General features: G+C 41.9%; 1 pseudogene; it reads left to right on the top strand.

Annotated features, from left to right (window-relative positions):
• The first annotated feature begins 19,452 nt into the window (after nt 1–19,452).
• On the top strand, nt 19,453–19,570 carry LOC126163636 (5S ribosomal RNA; annotated as a pseudogene).
• Nucleotides 19,571–23,519: the final 3,949 nt, after the last annotated feature.

The following is a 23,519-nucleotide window of genomic DNA, read 5'->3' as shown; positions in this document are numbered from 1 at the left end:
GATTTGGTGCCTCGGCAGCTGCGCGGTCGGTGCGGCATATTGCTAATAGAACGGGTCGGAATTTGCTCCGCTCAGGGACTGGGTACTGTGCCGTCCTTACGTTCGTTTCATCGATAAGTGACATTCTAGAGCACGTCAAAACGCTGCTCAGTGTCGCTCGCTTCTCGCGGCTCATTATCGCTGGCGCGTGAGGTGGGGATGACTGACGTCACGCTACGAAACTGAGCCGAGACGAGGATTGTCGAATAGGACACGTGCCGGCCCGAGACTGCGAGAGCGCGAACTGGCCGAGAGACTCTCGTTATCGTAACGTAGCGGTAGGCCAGGGCTTAACAACTGGCCGGTTTTGAGCGCGAGTACTCGCGTCTGCTCAGGCACGTGCTCGCGAGCAGGTGCAAAGTCGCGGAGTAGGGAGGGAGGGGAGGGAGGGGAAATGCGCGCGCACGTTTGAATGTGATCTCGCGTTCTTAGCAGATTTAACTAGCCATCTGAATGCTTTGAACATTTTACTACAAGGTAAAGATCTACTAATTACTCATTTCATAGATCGAATACGAGCTTTTAAAATGAAATTGACACCTTGGGTGAGTCAATAGGAAACAGGAAACCTAGCTCATTTTCCTAAATTATCATCCATGCAAGATATTCACAAAGACAGTGAACGCTATTCACATAGTTTAGTTGATCAGCGCTTTCAAGATCTGACAGCTCTAGACAGTGATTTTGATCTGTTCTCTCCATATTCAGCGAATATTTAAGAGATTCGTCCTGAGCTGCAGCAAGAAATTATTGACCTTCAGTGTGACAGAGAATACAGAGACAAATTTCAGAACAAGACAAACATTTTGGAATTCTACAGATACTTTCCTCAGGATAGATTTCCTCGTTTGCACAAACTGGCGGCTACAATAATATCAGTGTTTGGTTCCACGTATGTTTGTGAACAACTGTTCTCTGCAATGAAATGTAACAAGACGCGCCTGAGAAACGCATTGTCCGATCGAAATTTAAACTGCACGCTGCGCCTAAAATGCACAAGAACAATTACTCCGAACATGGACGCAATTGTAAAGGGCAAAAAGTACAAGATAACCGAGAATCCCACACTTCAGTGACACCTCTTATTGTGTAACAGTTCACAAATTAATGCGAATGTAGAGGCATACACTAAGCTAATAAAATTATGTGGCATGTGTACATTCTCCTTAATTTGTTTCATTTGTCGCAGTAATAATTCGTGAGTGATATCCCTGCAGGTGGCCGCGGATTTACATTGACTGGCGGCAGCTGTTGTGTGCCCCATGTGACTTTCCCCACTCTCCGCTCTGGTAGCGTGCTCGCGCTGCTCCGTGCTCGCGCCTTGCTGCTCACAGCTCGCGAGCACGTATGTTGTGAAACCCTGCGGTAGGCAGTAAACCGTCACGGGACTAAACTAAGCATGAGTGGATGCTGAACCGGGACCAGTGCAATGACCACCTTCACAAAAGACGTTGTGTTGAAGAAACTTGCTGATGGGACGTACATTCTGATAAATAAAGTGGGAGTAAGGAGTGGCAGTTCCAGTTGGGAAAAATTTAAGGTAAGCCCTTCAGTTATTACTAAATAATTACAGAATAGAGCTTCCGAATTCGATACGTGATAGTATTCGATTAATCGAATCGCTTCGTTTGTGTAGCATTTTTTAATGAATTGATACGTTTGTTGTGTCCGTAAACGAAAAGAAAAATTGTCTTCGTGAAACATACATGAAGGTGTTTATTATGAGTGTTTCAGGTGGTTGTTGAAAGAGATACACATCTTCCAGTTGGTTACGTTCAGTGCCAAAGTGGAAATTGCGCAGCATTGCTTGCTTACAAAGGAAGCACAACTGGAATGAACAGACATAAATGTAAGGATAATCAACACTTGTCAAGCGTTGCAGCTGCCAGTGCTGATAAAATATCTATTAGGGACAAATGTGTTTTAATGTGTGCAACAGACCTCCGACCATTTAATATGGTAAGTGGTGAAGGATTCATAAGCTTAGCTCAAGAACTGATAAATACAGGAGCAAAATATGGACAAATCACCGCCGAAGACTTGCTACCTTACCCAAGGACTGTAGCACGTCATATTAAGGAATTGGCTGATCAAGTCAGGAGTGAACTTACGCCAGTAGTGAAAGATGCAATTGGTAAAAACCAGTGTTGGATGACGTGCGATATGTGGACAGACAGTTATCGTAAGACCCATTACCTGACTGTCACATCCAGCTATATTGATGAGTCGACGGATAAATGGAAACTAAAAAACAGTGTACTGTTAACTATGAGGTTTCCTGATGTTGCAAGGACTGGTGAACATATCATTACGGAAATATATGAACAAATGGCAGAGTTGCAGATAACGCCCTCGGAACTAAGACAGGTTACTTTCCTTACAGATCAGGGAGCTAACATCAACAAAGCACTAGAAGCACACAAACGACTCCCATGTGTGATGCACTGTATTAATACAGCATTGATGCACACATTCAATGAAGGTTTCTTAATGGATGAGATTCCTGCAGTATATGACTCCATCCTGACTGTACGTAAACTAGTAGGCTTTATGAAGCGATCTGGCTTTGTCGCGAGATTAGATAAAACCTTACACCATGATGTAGAAACCAGGTGGAACAGTGTGTACATGATGTTAGACTCATTCCATTCACAGAAAGACCAAATAGAGACCGTTTTGCGTGATTCAAACAAACTCGAGATGATGACGTCGTATCAGAATGCGACTGTGGAAAGCGTTATTCAATTTCTGAAGGTTTTCAAAGAGGCCACGGACGATTTGGAAGGAGACAATGAGCCGACACTACCATTTGTAGTGCCGTGGATTTTGAAACTGATAGGTCTCTGCGAAACTGGGACCGACGATGTCACAATGTGTAAGCTACAGAAAAGGGCAGAAATGTTTATAAAACAGAAAGTTCTAAATGAACTAGATGACATTCATTACGTGGCAACGTTCTTGCATCCCTTTTCCAAGGAACTATTAGTTTTTCCCGAAGAAAGAAGAGAAAAAACTCATCAAGATGTGCGAAAAATGTTAAATAACGTTGTTGATACGAACGTAACCAAAGATTTCATGCCTTCTCCCACAAAAAAATTCAAAATTGGCGAACATTCACCTCAAAATCGAAATATGAAGTTGAGAAATATATGAACATCGAGAGTCCAAACGATGAGTTCACAGGCCTTCTTTCATGGTGGAAAACAAATTCGTGTGCCCTGTCGAAACTCAGCAAACTCAGCAGAGAGGTTTTCCGTATACCTGCCAGTAGTGCCTAGAGTGATAGAAATTTTAGTAAGGCAGGGTTGGTACTGACTCAGAAAAGAAGTTGTCTAGATCCCGATCGCGTTAATGATATTCTCATCATCCATAACAATAAGAGAACCAAATAAGCTAACTTTGAATCATAGAAGCAAAGGCAACTGACAACTGGTTTTCTGAGGTGTGTACGTAATCAGATATATTGAGAAGTGATAAGTAATGACTGCACAATTATGCAGTGAACATTTCATACTTAATACTAAGTAGTGTAAATTGTTGTATAACTAAGGTACTAACAGGAGAACAGACTGAACTGCAGTGCAGTATCTTCAGAAATGGGACTGCTGAATTAAGGTTTCAGATTAATTTGCGAAACTATATTCTACATTATTCGTTTTGAATATTTACACTTTCTTTTAATAAAATGAATTTATTATTGTGTACTACGGTCGTTTACATCGCTTGAGTAGAAGAAAATTGGTTGTGTATAAGACACTACTTCTTCACTAACTAACAGATTTATTCCAATGTACTGTTTAGCAGGTGGATCACATCCTAAGCTGCTGCTTTAAATCGTTTTTCTTTTGGGTGCTATTGTACGACTGCCGGTACAACAGTCTTTGTTTGGTCAGTTAGTTAAATGTTCGATAGATCATTTGAATGATTGTTTTATGGAAATTATGTGGAAAGAGCGTTTTTTTTCTCTGGCTACCACCTTTTCAATAGACATTCTTCAATGGAACAGAAGGAGTTGTCCAAGAGAAGTGATTTTTAAGTTCGATTTTAAACTCACTTTGCTACCAGCCAGACATTTTAATTTTTAAGTTCGATTTGAACTTAATTTGCTACCTGCCAGACAGTTTATATTATTGGGCAAGTAATCAGAGATATTTGTTGCTGCATATTGAACTCCTTTCTGAGCCACTGACAGCTTTAACAATGGGTAAGATCTTTTTTCCCTCTAGTGTTCTCCCTATGGACAACACTGTTCTTCTCAAACTGTGATGGGCTGTTTATAACGAATGTCATTAGCAAATATATGTATTTTGACGGCGCAGTTAAAATGCCAACCCCCTTGAAGATTATTGTGCCTACATGATTTCCGTGAGTGAACACCGCATATTATTTTTACTGCTCTCTATTGTGCAGTCAGTATTTTCTTTCTAAGTGATAAGTTATCTCAGAACATCATTCCATAACGCATTTCTCTTTGTTGAGTTCAAGCATCGTAATCTTAAGGTTCTTTCAGCTTTAGCAACAGGTGGATCCGGCTTTTTGTAGTTTTTCTTATGTGTGTTGCTGTGATTTGTAGATTTTCAGTCAGAAAGCACAGCATATAAAAATAAAATTGCAAGGCGGTGATGGTTAACAGAAGGGTATCAAACGATAACAAACTGTAACTACTTACAGTGATTAATACATTAAGCCTCTGTGACCTGAAAAGTGGAGCACTTCAGAAGGTAGTCGTTTCCTTCAAGCGTTCCAAGTATGTAGCTAGGGAGCCTGCGAAAGACTGTTCATAAGTCCAAAGCACCTGCCTTCTCGAACATTCTTCCTGTAGAGCGTTGTTGCGAAAATGAAATATCTTTTACAGAACTAGGGCCTACAACAAAATAAAAATAAAACACAAAAGTTACACAAATAGCTTTGATAGTAAACGTTACAAAATTAACTCTAAAACAGATATGTTAACAACCTTGCCCGTAGTTGCCGGCAATCTTTAATGCTGACGGAGGTCGTAATAAATACAATGAACCGTATTAAGTTGTCGAAGAGTGAAGAAACAGTGGGATAATAGTTAAATAAAGAGGAAGATATAAACACAAGCATCAAGGCAATAAACTTCAAAACTAATTCCGCGAAAGGAAATCTTTCGTGTGCGCAGTTACACACGAAATAGGAAACATTTGTAAAATGAGACGTCACTTTAAAAACAACCGTAAGAACAAAACGCACACACACAAAATTCAACATTAATATCTATGGTAGGCAGGAAAGTGGGTGGCTAGTTTTCCTTGCTACTGCAAGGAATTACTTCGTGTTAATGCTTAGCTTAGACCCCACGATAAGGGCATCTTCATGTAGAAAATAATTTACAGTCGTTATCTCTTGCTTTATCATAAGGTTTCACGATTTCCCTTGTCGCCGTTACATGACAGTTTCTGAGTAACCTGAATGCCACCACTGATACCACTTTTACAGGAAACTTTGGCAGCTTTACTTTTGTAATTACGTGGACTGGATTTGTTCGAATGTCTCAGTTTTGATTCGTTCGACTGAAATGTGTCTTAAATCTCCCAAAATGCATTCATACATACCAGCACAACTGTGACATGTCACACGTGCATGTTCCTTACTAGTATATTTGTAACTCGGGTAACCGCACACAGGCCGAAAGCGGCCCCATGCGCCGGCGGCGCTGCGGTGGCCAGCCGAGAGTGTCGGGTCGCCTCGTTATCGAGACCGTGCTCTCGGAACACGATGATCTCGCAGGCAGCATTCTCGCTGCTCAGTCTCGCTTACGAGAACGAGCGGGAATACGGCGATAGTTGACGGCCTCTATGACATTCCACTGTTGCGATGGCTGTATGGAAAAGTACCGTATGCCAATAAAAGATAAAAAAAAAAGAGCCGGCCAGGGTGGCCGAGCAGTTCTTTTCCGAGATAGCTGTTTGTGCCACCTCAGCCACCATCCGACACACGTATTGAATCACTCTCACACACGTACACACACCTAGACCCATGGTTTGACTACAGTACTTACACAGGTTGTTAACATATCGCTTAGATCATGACGTGCTCCCATTGTTGGCACGAGATGCCATTCGAAACGCCTGTACAACACGAAACACACAACAATCATGGATCAAGATTACTTTCTTATTGTACCCCCCTACCCCCCCCCCCCCCGACCCAATTGCCACAATGTATCATACAGCAATCAGCACATCATCGCTGCTAAGCAGAGCATGGGCAGGGATTGGGCAGTAGCGCGCATATATGTATCGGCTGTACGTTAAACAATGTATATATTATAATACAATGTGTATATTATGCAATAGCTTTTATCGTTTTTAACACGGTTTATATATCCTACTTCAGCCTCTTAGCAGTAGATTAAATTTGTCATTTTTTTTATATTTTACTTTCTAGTGAACAGGATTCAATCTATCAAAAATTTTCAGATGTGTGTGAAATCTTATGGGACTTAACTGCTAAGGTCATCAGTCCATAAGCTTACACACTACTTAACCGAAATTATCCTAAGGACAAACACACACACCCATGCCCGAGGGAGGATTCGAACCTCCGCCGGGACCAGCTGCACAGTCCATGACTGCAGCGCCTAGGACCGCTTTTTTTTTAATCTCATTTTGTTCATTTTCGTTCCTTGTATCTGCTCGGGGCGGACGTCGCAATACACCCATTTCAGTTCGTCGTTGTTCCATTTACTCAGATTTTTTATAACAAAGGATAAGTTGTAGCGGTAATTAAAACTAGGCATGTCTAACCATAATCTCTAGTACAGAACTAGTAACTGAATAACGATAATAGTATGAAAACTAGCTCAAATAGATGTAACTTCACTTTTGGGTCTAAGTTTTCGATTCACAGAAACTAAGAAAAAACAATATTAATTTTTTGTAGGAATCATTTAGAAATCGGGGACACTTTCACGAATAAAACAGATATTCACAAGTATAATTCGTCAGTATTTTTTTTTCTTTTGTATTCGAGCCATCATTCTTCTGACTGGAATGTGTCTTGATTTTACGCACTCTTCCCTCAATTATCGAGGTCAACATCAGTACCGTCTCTCTTGCGTATTTACAATTCCCCTTTAGTCGTCTAACGAAACCTCAAATTTCGTTTCCATTCTTCTGTATATTACTTCATACAACACTTTTATAAGATGGCAATTTACATTCCATTGTGAACGTTACAGGACTGATTCCTATCACTGTCGCCATATCACGGGTAACTTGGTACGGTACATAAGGAAGTTATGATGTTATTGTGACACAGTGGAGAACGGTTTCCAGACTTTGTCTGTGGTGTGTGGTGTCACCGCCAGACACCACACTTGCTAGGTGGTAGCCTTTAAATCGGCCGCGGTCCGTTAGTATACGTCGGACCCGCGTGTCGCCACTATCAGTGATTGCAGACCGAGCGCCGCCACACGGCAGGTCTAGAGACACTTCCTAGCACTCGCCTCAGTTGTACAGCCGACTTTGCTAGCGATGGTTCACTGACAAATTACGCTCTCATTTGCCGAGACGATAGTTAGCATAGCCTTCAGCTACGTCATTTGCTACGACCTAGCAAGGCGCCAGTACCAGTTACTATTGATGCTGTAAAACATGTACCGTCAAGAGCAATGTTCACCAATTATGAATTGAAGTTAAGTATTCCAGTAGTTACGTATGTTCTTTGCTACTATAACGTCCTTGTCCTGTTCCAGACCTCACGCCAGCCTGCGTGAGCTTAAACGCGTGCCTTTCGGCTTCCTCCTAGTGGATTGGCTGTCTTGCCAGTCCACAACATGGTGTATAAAAGTGTATGTCTGGCAGATAAACGGGGAGATCCAGCAGAAAGAGCAACCACTCTGAACATTAGTTTCGGCGTCGAGGCTGTAAGATGCAATATAAAAATATTAAAATGGCAGTAACTCTGTTGATAGGGCAGAACCTAAATTTCATTTCTGACCTCCGTAAAAGAAGTTGCATTCGTGTAACTATTAACTTTCTAATAAATGTATGAGGAGACGTAGAATAGATACTCCTTAGAGAACGGAGAGGAGCGCCTTTCTGTGCAAGCAGAAGGTAAGACTGTATGATATCGTAGTCTTGCACGATATCGCACAGGAATAGTAAGGATGCTTTTTCCATAGAGAGTCGCAAGACACAAGAATTTTGTGCGTGTAGCTTACATATTCCGTCTTGGACCCTGCAAGAGAACGAGCATAAAGGAGTCTTGTCAGTAAGCTGTGTACTTTATATTGGTTTCTCAACGATTTTTAAGGGCAATAAAGTGAGGCTACAATAATGTCCCAGGATGAATCTCAGAACTAGTCTTAACTGTTTATGCAAAGCTGCTCCTTTCAAGTATATTGCGTTTTCTGTGGTGTACTGATGTTACACGTTATTATGTTGAGATGTTTGCTCTATTGAATCAGCTAACTCCCATAAAATCGCAAATTGTCACTCCCGTTTGCGTGGGAAATCCAATGGCAACTATATAGCTCCTATGTTGCATACGTTGGTTATTCTTTGTTGTTGGGAGTGTCATAGGAGTAATTGTGAGACATACAATATCAATTACTGAACCAACGGATCATCAGAAATACACACAGTTGTTGTATCACATTATTACATACATGACTTCTGAGTGAATGTAATTATGGTAATTCGTAGTGTCGAGTAAAACATTTTCCTGTATGAGGGTTACATAGCCTGTAGGATCTGTGAATCAACGTATGAGATTTGCTTATTTGGCTTCTTAACATTTACACTTTATTTACCTTTAAAATTTTCAGAACATATTCTCAATTAAAGTCAAGAATAACCTCATCTTCAATACTTAATATAATATTCTCAACTGTTCGGAGAGCATTTCTATGTTGTTTCAGGCTGAATCTGTTCTCCGTATTAAAGTTGCAGGACCCTTGTCAGTAACGTAAGCGTTGTTGCGCGTCGTATGGACACAGAATTCAGCGTTCAAAAATAACTAACCTTGCTACGTAGAGGTCGTAATTAAACTTTGTCTCCGAAATATTTTTGTTGTAGGATAGTTTAAAATAGTTTTAGATGGAACATGGCACAAACAGTACGAATCTAAGGCCAGTTACATTCCAGTTTAAGAGTTTCGTATTATCTGTACAGTTGATTATCTGCTTTCATAGCAACTAAAGATAAGATGGCTGATACGCAACTTACATTAAACTGTGGATACAGATTAACGATTCACAGACAAGTCCGAGTTCTTATTTACGAGTCGATGTCACTATTACTACTTTCTGAATGATTGAGAATCGTACTTCTCACTGACTTGTAGATGTAAGTACCTTTCCTTCAGAATAAGTCAAATAGTTCGTCATAATGTTTCAGTACGAGGCACCTATGTACTACATCAGTTTTTCGTCATAATTGTTTTCAGGCATTCTTCAAGAAGAAAATTGTCAAAAACTTTATTTATTTTCAGAATATAGCATCAGACAAACACATATTTTTATCTTCAACACTTCAGATGCATTTATTGCTTGTCTCAATGTACGTAGCACTGCTATATAATAAACTATTATGTTCATCAGCGTGTACGTGAAAGCAACCGTGGCTAAATCAGCACTGCTGTAAAGATTGAGCGAATATTTTGTCTCTGTGAATTTTAACAATGAACAATGCATTTCTTGGCAATACGTGAACCTATTTTCTCCGTGAAGGGCTGTGAATGTTTATCGCCTCGGATATAACGTGAGCCAATTATTTGTAAAGTTTCTTACCGCCCAGAAGATCCATTTGCTTACGGGAAGTCTCCGAGTCGAGCATGCAACAAATAGAAACTTCAACAATCATATACAAGTCTTTTCTTAAATAACTACAAAACAAAATTCATTTACGTCCATAAGAACAAATTATGCAACTTACTTCACAATGTATCGTGGAGGCGGCAAAACTATATTGTGGAATAATAGCAGATGAGACATCACTACAATATTCATCTCTCACCCTAATATTCGAAATGTGTCCATGAATCAGAAAAAAAACTTGGGATATATTAGTTCGTAGTCAAAATTCAGTCCAAGGGTTTGAAGGATGTAACAATATTTGTTTCTTGACAAACATTGCCACCATTTCATGCAACGATACTATCAGCCAAGTTGTAAGTAGGCTGTTTATGTTTTCTTATTGGCAACGTTACGTAGCACTCTGTACGAAAATCACTGGCTGTGCTGTGTGCAGTCTGTGGCTAGTTTGCATTGTTGTCTGCCATTGTAGTGTTGGGCAGCGGCAGCTGGATGTGAACAGCGCGTAGCGTTGCGCAGTTGGAGGTGAGCCGCCAGCAGTGGTGGATGTGGGGAGAGAGATGGCGGAGTTTTGTAATTTGTAATACTGGATATTATGAACTACTATATATGTTATGACTATTAAGGTAAATACAGTGTTTGTTCTCTATTAAAATCTTTCATTTGCCAGCTATGCCTATCAGTAGTTAGTGCCTTCCGTAGTTTGAATCTTTTATTTAGCTGGCAATAGTGGCGCTCGCTGTATTGCAGTAGTTCGAGTAATGAAGATTTTTGTGAGGTAAGTTATTTGTGAAAGGTATAGTTTAATGTTACTCAGGGCCATTCTTTTGCAGGGATCTTTGATAGTCAGATTGCGTTGCGCTAAAAAAATATTGTGTGTTAGTTTAAGCACAGTCGTGTATAAATGTTCTAAGGGGACGTTTCAAAGTTACAAGCAATGCTAACAGTTTTAAACGAGAAATTCTTGGTGACATAGTATCAATATACTTTTGAATCGGATTCAACAACTTGTTCAGAAAATACACATTTGCAGTGCGGTACAAATTTACTTTATCTCAGGCAATTTAATGTCTTGCTCACACTTTTCAAGTCTACACTTTCGTCCTGCATCACACGAAACAAAGTGCGCAAATTTGCGATACGTTCTTCAGGTGTAGGACCTGTCACGACAATATGGTCCAAATAGTTTGAACAATTTGGCACTTGTGCAGTCACCTGTCCCAAATACCGTCGGAAACGGCGGGTGCGGATGCACTGCCAAAAAGCAAAATCAAATATTTAAAGAAGCCCAAATACGTATTTACTACACACACTTTTTGAGAAACTTCATTGAGCGGTATTTGTAGATACGCATTGTACAAATCAATTTCTCAAAGGTATCGTCCATCGCTTAATCTTTCTATAAGATCCTCTGAGCGTGGCAATGGATAAGTTTGTGGGTTGACTGTAGACTAAGTCAACACAGGGGCAAATGCGACGACAGGGTTTGGGGAACAAAACCAGTGGACTTGCCCACTGACTACCTTGTATGAGCGCAATAGCTCCGCTATCATGCAATTTCTTAATGTCGGTAAACACTTTGTCCCGTAATGCAATGGGAACAGTTCTGACCCGGAAAAATTTCAGCTGAGCATTGCCTTTCAGAGCAACAAAATTGTTAGCCTTGCCTAAACTTTCAGAAAACAGTTCAAGGTATTCTTTCAGCATGCTAGCTGTACTGTCTTTGGCACTGAATGCAGTTGCTGACAACACATTGTCCTGAATTTGAAAGCCAAAAAATCAAACGAATCGAGTCCAATTATGTTCTCACAATCGCGTGATTGCAGGACTGTGAAAATCACAGTTCGCATATGCGAGTGATACATGGCAGGCAAAGTACATTTTCCGAGAACGGGATTGTCATGTCCATTATAAGCCGTCAGTTGTATGCTAGTTTCGGACAAGTGTGGGGAGCCTAACAGTTCATACGTGTTGCGATTCAGCAAAGTAACAGATCTACCATGACCAATTGAAATTTCACACGTTTTCCAGTAATAACACAATTAAACAAAAAGTTAGTCTTCAGCAGGCTTTGAGGACACTGGGACACTGCATTGATTACTTGGGTATTGTGACTAAATTTTTCTGAGTGAGCAGAATTCTTATGATCGTTCTGTTGGAAACGTTGGATTTTTCGTGACCTTTCTTGCCACATGCGTAACACTGTACTTGTCGGATGGGTAGTGTTGGCGTTTGTGGCATAAGTAGCACCGAGGGCAGAACTTAATTCTGTTCGCCTTGGTAGTGGACTGTTAACATGGCGTGGCCCGTGTAGACTGTTGCTGCCTAAGGGGCTGGTTGCAAGGAAGGGATGACTAAACCCAACAAATTGGTGGCTACTCAAATTTATCAGCCGATACAGTACCTGAATCATACTGTTTGCACTTCGTGTTGAAATGATGGGTCTGACTGTTTCAAAATCTGTTCTCTAAGTCTAACATCAGTGACACTGTACACGATCGTATGACGCAGCATAACATCTGTATATAAAACCCCACAAGCACATTTGAACGTGCATTTTCTCGTCATACCCTGCAAATCTATTACCCACTCGTGATAAGATTGTTCTGGCCTTCTCTTGCAACGAAAGAATTGGTACCTAGCTGCCACCACATTCACTTGTTGGTTATAACAGTTAGTTAGCGAATCTACAACCTCTTCATTGGAAAGTTCACTCAGAGTTGCCTTAGGGAACAATTTCTGAAGGAGGCGAAACACTGCAGTTCCTACCGCTGACAAAAAGTAATGTAGTTTCACAGTACCTGACAAGTTGTGAGCAGTTACGTGGGTTTCAACCTGCTGCAAACAACGAGGCAGTCCTCGCATTTGTTGTTAAACTGGCGAAAGGCGGTACGGCACTCGGAGTTACAGGTATTGCTTGTTGTTCTGTTGGACGCTCAGCGTTTCCCAGGGGCGGCTGTACCATGTTTCAAATTGCTCTGAGCGCTATGGGACTTAACATCTGAGGTCATCAGTCCCCTAGAACTTAGACCTATTTAAACCTAACTAACCTAAGGATATTACACACATCCATGCCCGAGGCAGGATTCGAACCTGCGACCGTAGCGATCGCGCGGTTCCAGACTGTACCATGTTTAGCAGTGTTGAGATTTGCTGGGTCTGAAACCGAAACATCTGTTTTAACTGCTTTGCATCCATCGCTTGCAGATGAGGCGCCTGAGCAAAGAGTGGGAGAGGTGGATTATTCATGTTGGAAAACGCAAATGCAATAAACAGAAAAAGCGCAATAGCAAAGAAAATTTCTGGAATGCCCACCTGAAAACACTGATTAGCAAAAACACTATAAGACACAGTTAAACATGAAAACACACAACTGCAATGAAAAGACAAAATAGAATCAAGGCGCCAGCAAAACAGAAAAGCACAAATCAAAGTTTGTGGCTCTGGGTTGCCGCTATTGGATTCGTTGACCTCTAGCCACCAAATGTTAAATCCTGCCTAGTCGTCGAATATGGGGTGTCCCAGAAACCTGCTTTTTCGGATCACTAGACGACATTGTATTAATGAGTATTATTACATACGGAGTAATTACAATACTTAACTTTGTGTTTCACAGACTTGTCGCAAGCAAAGGGTGACAGACAAAGTAAGCAAGTTTCTTAAGTACAGATAGTGCTACATAGTACAAGCGAAATTACTAGTTTTGAAGCTATTCTTCAACTGCGCCGCGACCAGTCGGGTGTGGTGCTTGTCCTCTTCACATATGGCACGCTGCTGTAGCGTTGTCGTCCTGGAGGGAAGTCCAGTCAGTGTACAATTGGCTGACTTCTTCTCACAGCCTTCTCTGCTCTGTGTTTCCCGACTGGCGTGCAGGCACTCGACTTTACGCTGTAACAAATAAGTTGGGTAATTTGCGCTCCGTGAGTTACGCTTTCACGAAATTTATACACAGTTTCTAACTTTAGTACTTGACTTACTGGTCAAGCCTTTAATGTAAGATTATATCTTTCAATTAACGGATTATCAAAGCACTTCAAATGTCTAAATTCGGTCAATAATTATATGAACTGTAGAATACCCTGGAAGCCACTGGAAAGGCAGTCTGCAACAGGAACCGAGCGACTGTATGAGCCATTTACCAATGTATAGTGTGCTCCAAACTGATCTTTACAACTCTGATAACGTGTATTGCAGAAAATGGTATATGTACAAAAGTGTAGTTTTCAACATAATGATCAAACACACCCTATGTTCTTTTCTTTTATTATGTCCACCCACTAAACAGTGGCAGGTCTACACAAGGTTTTAAGGAATACGGAAATGTTATGAGAACGATTTGCTCTGGGCATCTGAGATGTGGAATGGGTGTAACAGGTGTTTATCCGGAGCCCAACCGAATCAGTCTGTCAAGGGTCTCAACAGTTCCAGCTACCATTCATCATGGTGCACCAGATGCTTACATTCGAGACTGAAGCTTTATGCCCACAAGGTGCACATACAACTTGTGCTCCAATCTGATGAAAGTCCAAAGCCCAAAGCATGCACAAAGGTGAATTTCACGGACGAAACTCCCTTTCATGTGTCAGGAAAAGTAAGGCAACACCATGTAACGATATAGGACTGAAAACCCCCACTTTAGCGAGGAAATTGTGCGTGAAATTCTAAAGGTAAACGTGTAGCATAGTCCACTTAACGACCGTATATGACGGGATCGTTTTTATTTGTAGAGGCGTCAGTAACGTCGACTTGTCATCTTGGAAATGTTGGACCATCTTGCATTTCCACGATGTATTTCCATTTGGCTCTAAATTGACACTTATCCTGGTTCCCAAAAGGTATCCTGATATAAACCCACTTGAAGGTTTTCTTGGGGGCTATGTGAAGGATAAAGTCAATCAGACACTGGCGCGGGAAATGCCAGCTCGCATCAGAGCTGCACTCGTGCACTCGTTAATGAGGACATGCTAGGTAGGACGTTTAAGGAACTGGATTATCGATTAGATATCCTGCATGCTACAGATGGTGTATATATTGAACTCTGTTAAACGGCCTTCCACCTATCCCTATAACCGAAATATGTGTGATATAAATTGTAAACACTATTTTAGAGCACGCTGTGGCCTCGTCAAAAAGACAAAAGCTTTAGCATAAATGACACAACTTCAGAAGCTTCTGTTCGTGTATATTTAAAGACAGACTGGGGCATCAGTGGGAATTTGGGTCGAGGAGGGAGCGTGCAAGAGTAATTCGTGCAGTTGTTTGAACCACTGAGCCTAGGTGGGTTAGTGGCTAACATAACTTCCTTGTAAGCAGGAAACTCGGGTTCGATTCCCGGCCTTGGCTTCAGTCTATAATCTCGGACATACACCTGAAGTTATTGATGTTTCATTTTGGATTAATTTCCGCAGACATACTCTCTACAAGGAAGGCAGAGTGCAATAGCGGTTGAAGGTTTGTTTCTAGACCGACTACCTTCAGCGATTTAAATTAAAACCCATAGTCAATGATTTACCTGACAGTCATAGTCAAACGTAAATAACAAAATAACTAATTAGTTAGCTACTGGTAATAACAGAGAAGTATTTTATGATAGAATCGTAAACAATCTTGAACATTTTTAGAGAAATTGTGTGAAGTATGTTGGGAAGAAATTTATAAACGAGACAGTGCATATGGAAAATTTAACTTTTCCTCAGAACTATTCCTACAGAACTTTTGTGCAGTTTTCCCCTAAAAGATATCAAGATTATTCTGAACTTAAGTTAGGTAAAGGATCGGTAACACACGTCGTTAAGGTATGTTGTAAGCTGTTAAGCTGTAATCAAGAATTGTAAAATCTTCAGCTTGTTAACTAAAAAGGGAGACACAACTACTATGGTCACAAAACAGAAACTCTCAAGTAACAAAGACAACCCATTTTCAAATGTTTCCTTGAAAATGAAACGTGGGAATGTACCGATCTAAATGAAATTGAGCCCCTGTATATGCGACAGATGGGCACCAAATTCGATAAAAGCGAGGGTTGGAACTAGAATAGTGGCAACTATTTATTTACAGTTCGTACAAAATAGAAACGTGTTTCAAAGTTTTACTGACCTTCAAAGTAGTCACCAGCATTGTGTACAACCCGTTGCCAGCGATGTGCAAATCGTAGGATACTCTTAGCAGTACCATTTGTTTTGGCAGTTCGAGCGGCGCGGTCTATTGCCCGACGAATTTGTAGCAGTTCTGAAGCGAATGCTGTGAAGTGTTTCCTTCAGTTTATAAGTCGTTGAGCTTACGAGGCTGAAGTCAGGGGAGTGCAATAGGTGGTATAGCACTTAGCGGGCCTATCAGTCAAACAAATCAATAACGGCTTGCATTGTACGTGCTTGACCATTGTCGTGCAAAATGATGGTAAGGTCCTGAAGAAAGTGTCATTACTTCTTCCTCTAAGCTGGTCGTACGTTGTGTTCCAAAAATAAATAGCATAGAGACAGAAGTGATGACACTTTCTGCAGGACCTTACCATCATTTTGCAGGACAATGCTCAAGCACGTACAGTGCAAGTCGTTACTGATTTGTTTGACTGATGGGGTTGCTAAGTGCTATACCACCTACTGCACTCCCCTGACTTACGCCCTCGTAAGTTCAGCTCGATTTCTAAACTGAAGGAAACACTTCACGGCATTCGCTTCAGATCTGCTACAAATTCGTCGGGCAATAGACTTCGCAGCTCGAACTGTCAACACAACTGGAACAGCTAAGAGTATCCTACGACTTCCACATCGCTAGCAACGGGTTATACACAATGCTGGTGACTACTTTGAAGGTCAGCAAGACTTTGAAACATGTATCTATTTTGTTCGAGCTGTAAATAAATAGTTGCCACTATTAAAGTTCCAACCCTCGCGCTTTCTGATACTGGCAGCAGATGTTGCTGTCAGCGTACTACAAATGGTTCAAATGGCTCTGAACACTATGGGACTTAACATCTGTGGTCATCAGTCCCCTGGAACTTAGAACTACTTAAACCTAACTAACCTAAGGACATCACACACATCCATGCCCGAGGCAGGATTCGAACCTGCGACCGTAGCGTTCACGCGGTTCCAGACTGAAGCGCCTGGAACCGCAAGGCCACACCGGCCGGCAGCGTATTACAACCATACAGAGATACATTAGATTTGGTTACGCAGACACTACCTACAGGGATATGAGGAAACCACATTAACTAAGACCTTTTTCTCTTCTTCCAGCCGTTTTGAAAGTTTTCAGGAAACTGGATCATGACAGAAAACTGACTTATTAATCTTAGTAGAACTTATAATATAGATGTGACATAAGGTCACGTACGAAGCTAGCAACGTATCTAGTGAAAATGTGTAAATGTATAGTTAAGCTGGGTAGGTCACACAAAATGTCAAACAGAAATAACCGAAACTCTTCACCTGCTGTACGACATTTTACGCGGCCTAGCCCGCCTAACTATAGATCCACGCATATTTGGTAGAGCTTATTAACTGTCTCTGGTTTCGATGCCATAAAGGATACTTCACTCAAAAAGCAAAGAAGACTTTACAGACGAAGTCCTAGCTGAGCTAAACAAGAGAAAAATTCTCCTATTGGTGTATTGCGGGAACTTGCCAAATTGTTTGATAATGTGGATCACAAAGTTTTATTTGGTAAAGTATTTTGTCCTTAACATCCTTCTCAGATGGGGAGACTCACCGTCATAACCGAACGCAGAGGATCTCCTTGAGTCCTTGTCAGAGGCATAAAAGTAATCTATGAATCGGGGACAATCACTTGTGTCGTCCTACAAGAACTGCCATTGGCCCCGCTCTTACTTTCCAGCTGCATAAATCATCTCCCACTGCCTTTGAAGAATGGTCGAAAGACTGCAATATTTGCTTGTGAGACGAGAATACTAATTAACGGCTCAAAGTCGCCTTTATCTGATAGAGCTAAGATTAAGGCTTTAAGCCCTTTCAGTTTGTGCGCAGCAAACAGTCTTAATATTACAAAGACCCATATTATGATATTTTAATAAAGCAAAAATACCCTGATAATACCAGAACTAGACATAAATGTTCGTTCAGTAACTGAAACACTGTGTGTAAAGTCCCTTGGGGTCTATCTGTTTAACAAGTTAAAACGGAGTCAACACGTGCATAAACTAATCGTGAAATTCAGTCTGCATGTTCTGCACTATGAAGTGTTACGCAATGTGCTGACTTGGAGACAAGATCGTTGGTTTAATTCGAAAATTTTCACTCCTTGTTGTCATATGGGACTAACTCCTAAGAAAATGCGCTTAAAGTAGGTGAGGTACTAATTCAGCAGAAGCGAGCACTAAGAACATTGTGTAAACGGAGAAGTGCAGATCTTTCAGAGATATTTTGTAGGATGTTGGAATTCTTACAGTCGCTTTCGACGGCGTTTGCTCTTTAATCGTTACTGTTGGTTTCAGTAAATAAGGCCAATAAAAGATACAGATCTTTTAAAATTTTATTTTATGTAATTTGGAAGTGCTACACAGTTCAGAATTTGCATCTTCGCTCCTACTGGTATTCAAAGATTTGCATGTAGAATATTGTCTCTGCCATTTTCCGAGCGTCCAGTTCTTCCTTCCCAATTCTGGAGCCTTCTTTATTTTGATGTTTTCTCCTCGGATGTGCTTACATCACAAATGGAGAGTAATGAAATTCCAAGTCAGATGAGCGAAGGTCATTTATCTCTTGTTCTATGTTAGACATATACACGGCAGTTTCGAAACTGTAGCGACCACTGTGAAGCCAGTTTACTTCAGACATGAGTATCGATTCAGAATACATGCAGTCAGAAAATTAAGACTTGTGCCTGTACTCAGATGCGTGATAGTTAATAAACCAGATATTAAAAGCGTTAATAGTACCGCTATATAAAATAAATTCACTGTTATGACCAAATCCACTGTCATACAAGATCCGTATAATAACCGGCCACGGTGGTCGTGCGGTTCTAGGCGCTGCAGTCCGGAACCGCAGGACTGCTACGGTTGCAGGTTCGAAGCCTGCCTCGGGCATGGGTGTGTGTGATGTCCTTAGGTTAGTTAGGTTTAAGTCGTTCTAAGTTCTAGGGGACTGATGACCTAAGATGTTAAGTCCCATGGTGCTCAGAGCCATTTGAACCGGATAATATTTTTCGTTTTGATTCATAAGTGGCACTGTGCACATATTTCTCTGCATCCGCCACTGACTCTGCTATAAAATATTACTGAAACACGTGTTTGCTGGAGGAAAGAAACTCACAGAAGCGCTTATAGATTCAAATTCAAATGGCTCCGAGCACTATGCGACTTAACTTCTGAGGTCATCAGTCGCCTAGAACTTAGAACTAATTAAACCTAACTAAACTAAGGACATCACACACATCCATGCCCGAGGCAGGATTCGAACCTGCGACCGTAGCGGTCGCTCGGTTCCAGACTGTAGCGCCTAGAATCGCACGGCCACTCTGGCCGGCGCGCTTATAGATTTTATAAGGTTATTACTTATTTTTTATAGGAGTCGCAAACATAAAGCTAATTCTCCTACTTAGAAAACTTTTACTCAAACCGGGCGTCGTTTACAACAGACACGTAAATCCGGAGGACTGCCTTCAACTGTGGCAACGGCCTTGCCGCAGTGGATGCACCGGTTCCCGTGAGATCACCGAAGTTAAGCGCTGTCGGGTGTGGCCGGCACTTGGATGGGTGACCATCCAGGCCACAATGTGCTGTTGCCATTTTTCGGGGTGCACTCAGCCTCGTGATGCCAATTGAGGAGCTACTCGACCGAATAGTAGCGGCTCCGGGCACAGTAAACCATCATAACGACCGGGAGAGCGGTATTCTCACCACACGCCCCTCCTATCCGCATTCTCAACTGAGGATGACGCTGCTGTCGGATGGTCCCCATGTGCCACTTGTGGCCTGAAGACGGAGGGCTGCTGCTGCTGCTGCTGCCTTCGACTGCGCCAAAGTAATAACGGAAGATTCCATATATCATGAACTTCAATACTTCTCCTGCGGTATCAAAATGAGGAAACAGACAATTAATGTAACTACCATCTAATTCTTACCCATTGCGCATGCATGATTTTTAAACTTCATCAAGGCTCTAACATTAAAATGGGCAACAATTACATCCCGATAAAACCGTTCAGTTGTCCGGTGATGAAATGAACTCAAAAATGTTCTAATGTGTGTGAAATCTTATGGGACTTAACTGCTAAGGTCATCAGTCCCGAAGCTTACACACTACTTAATCTAAATTATCCTAAGGACAAACACACACACACACACACACGCACGCACACACCCATGCCCGAGGGAGGACACGAACCTCCGCCGGGACCAGCCGCACAGCCCATGACTGCAGCGCCCTAGACCGCTCGGCTGATCCCGCGCGGCTGAAATGAACTTCTGAGTCACTAATTGTGGGTAAAATTTGATTAGGAATTAACATGGAATCTAGAGCTTTCGGTGGAACTTAATCAGGATGTTCGATAATGTGACGAGGGGAAACATTTGAGAGGCAGCTCCTATTAAGACTGTGACTTCATTACAATGAGTAATAGCCCATGTGAAATACATGACCTAACGTTAACAATAAAATTTGGAGAAGTGAGGCTTAAATGAAGTTGCAAGGGAGGACCATTGCGGAGGTGTCGAAGGTAATGACATGAAAGTTTCAAAATGGTTCAAATGGCCCTGAGTACTATGGCACTTCTGAGGTTATCAGTCCCCTAGAACTTAGAACTACTTAAAGCTAACTAACCAAAGGACATCACACATACCCATGCCCGAGACAGGATTCGAACCCGGGAGCGCAGTGGTCGAGCGGTTCCAGACTGTAGCGCCTAGAACAGCTCGGCTACCCCGCCCTTCTGAAAGTTTCAAATTCATGCAAAAAGGGGGAATTAATCTTCCCCCGCCACTACTGAATCACGCCAAAGCTAGAGATCGTACAAAAGAGGGGCTTAAGTCAAAGTCCAAACCTTCACACCCAATTTAATAAATTTCTTCTCTTTCCTGATATTTGAAAATTGTTACATTAATTTGAACTGATACTGTGTCGAATTACTTATCCTATTGATTAACAAGCCCTATGTTTGTGGTGGCTTAGCTCTGATGATCGTTTCTCCCTACGTAGGTGGGTGTCAGCAAAATATTTTCGCATTCGGAGGAAAACGTTGGTGATTGAAATTTCGCAAATAGATCTCGCCGCAAAAAAAAAAAACGCCTTTGTTTCAGTGACTGCCACCCCAACTCGCGTATCGTATCTGTGATACTCTCATCCCTATTGCGCGATAACACGAAACGAGCTGCCGTTCTTTTCAATTTTTCCATGTCCTCCGTCAGTCCTACCTGGAATGGGTTGTTTGGGGAAGGAGACCAGACAGCGAGGTCATAGGTCTCATCGGATTAGGGAAGGATGGGGAAGGAAGTCGGCCGTGCCCTTTCATAGGAACCATCCCGGCATTTGCCTGGAGCTATTTAGGGAAATCACGGAAAACCTAAATTAGGATGGCCGGACGCGGGATTGAACCGTCGTCCTCCCGAATGCGAGTCCACTGCGCCACCTCGCTCGGTCAATCCTACCTGGTAAGCATCCCATACGGCGCAGCAATATTCCAGCACAGGACGGAAAAGTGTAATGTAGTCAGTCTCTTTAGTGGGTTTGTCGCATCTTCTAAGCGTTCTGCCAACAAATCGCAGTCTTTGTTACGCCTTCCCCACAATATTATCTATGTGGTCTTTCCAATTTAAGTTGCTCGTAATTGTAATTCCTAGGTATTTAGTCGAATTGACAGCCCTTAGATTTGTGCGATTAATCGTATACCCAAAATTTATCGGATTTCTTTTAGTACCCATGTGGATGACTTCGCACTTTTCTTTGTTTAGTGCCAATTGCCACTTTTCGCTCCATACAGAAATTCTCTCTAGATCATTTTATAATTTGAATGAATCGTCTAATGATTTTACAGACGGTAAATTACAGTGTTATCTGTAAACAATCTAAGGAGGCTGCTCAGATTATCACTTACATCATTTATGTATATCAGGAATAACAGAGAGCCTATGACACTACCTTGCGGAACGCCAGATATCACTTCTGTTCTACTCGATGATTTACCGTCTATCACTACGAAATGCGACCTCTCTGGGAGGAAATCACTAATCCAGTCACACAACTGAGACGATACTCCGTATGCACAAAATTTGATTAATAGTCGCTTGTGAGGAACGGTATCAAAAGGTTTCTGGAAATCTAGGAATATGGAATCGATCTGAGATAGTACAAAAGATAAATGTATTAATACACAGTCAGTTGGTTGTTTACTGTTTAAAAAAATATTGCGTGACTGTGGTTCACATCGTCTAAAACTGTCGTAGTACGTTACTTAAGCATAATATTGAAAGTTGGATACACATTACGGGTAGGTGACAAATGTCATGGGATACCTCTCAACACCAAGTCGAACTTCGTTTAGCCCGGCGCAGTGCAGCAACTCAACGTGGCATGGACAACAAGGCTTCGGAAGCCCCCTACAGAAATATTGAGCCATCCCGCCTCTATAGTCGTCCACAAACGCGAAAGAGTTGCCAGTGCAGGATTTTGTGCACAAACTGACCGCTAGATTATGTCCGACAAATGTTTAATGGGTTTCATGTCGGGCGATCTGGGTGGCCAAATCATTCGCTCCAAATGTGCAGAATGTTCTTCAAACCAATGACGAAGATCTGTGGCCCAGTGACATGGTGCATTGCTATCCAAAAAAAGTACGTTGTTGTTTGGGAACATGAAGTCAGTCAATGGCAGCAAATGGCCTTCAAGTAGCCGCCCATAGCTGTTTCTAGTCAGTGATCGTTTCAGTTGGATAAGAAAAATCAGTGCATTCCATGAGAACACAGCTTGTACCTTTCTAGAGCGACAATGCCTCGTTGTCGACTTGTGTCCATGGCTTCGTGGGGACTCGAGACCTACCATCGGCTCTTACCAACTGAAATCTGGACTCTTCTGACCAGGGCACGGTTTTCCCGTCGTCTAGGGTCCAACCGATATATTCACGAATCTATGATACAGGCTGCAGGCGATGTCGAACTTTTAGCAAAGGCACTCGCGTCGGTCGTCTGCTGCCATAGCTCATTAATCCCAAATTTCACCTCCCTGTCCTGCCGGATACGTTTGTCGTACGTCCCAAAATGACGTCTGCGGTAGTTTCACTCATTTTTGCTTCTCTGTAGGCACTGAAACCTCTAGGCGAATGCCGGTGCTGTCGGTCGTTAACTGAAGGCCTCGGCGGGGTCAGGGATTTTCTCTGCCTCGTGATGACTGGGTGTTGTGCAATGTCCTTAGGTTAGTTAGGTTTAAGTAGTTCTAAGTTCTAGGGGACTGATGACCACATATGTTAAGTCCCATAGTGCTCAGAGCCATTTGAACCATTTTTGAACTGAAGGTCGTCGGCCACTGCATTGTCCGTGGCGAGAGGTAATGGCTGAAATTTGGTATTCTTGCCACACTCTTGACGCTGTGGATCTCTGAATATTGAATATTTGAATTTCCGAAATGGAACGTCCCATGTGTGTAGCTCCAACCACCATTCCGCGTTCAGTCTGTTAATTCCCGTCCTGCGGCCATAATCATTTCAGAAACCTTTTCACGTGTATCACATGAGTACAAATGAGAGC

This window comes from Schistocerca cancellata, chromosome 2, assembly GCF_023864275.1.
Source record: "Schistocerca cancellata isolate TAMUIC-IGC-003103 chromosome 2, iqSchCanc2.1, whole genome shotgun sequence".
In the NCBI taxonomy this organism is placed as follows: Eukaryota; Metazoa; Arthropoda; class Insecta; order Orthoptera; family Acrididae; genus Schistocerca; species Schistocerca cancellata.
The sequence above is the reverse complement of the archived record's forward strand: the minus strand, read 5'-3'. Positions and strand labels throughout refer to the sequence as shown.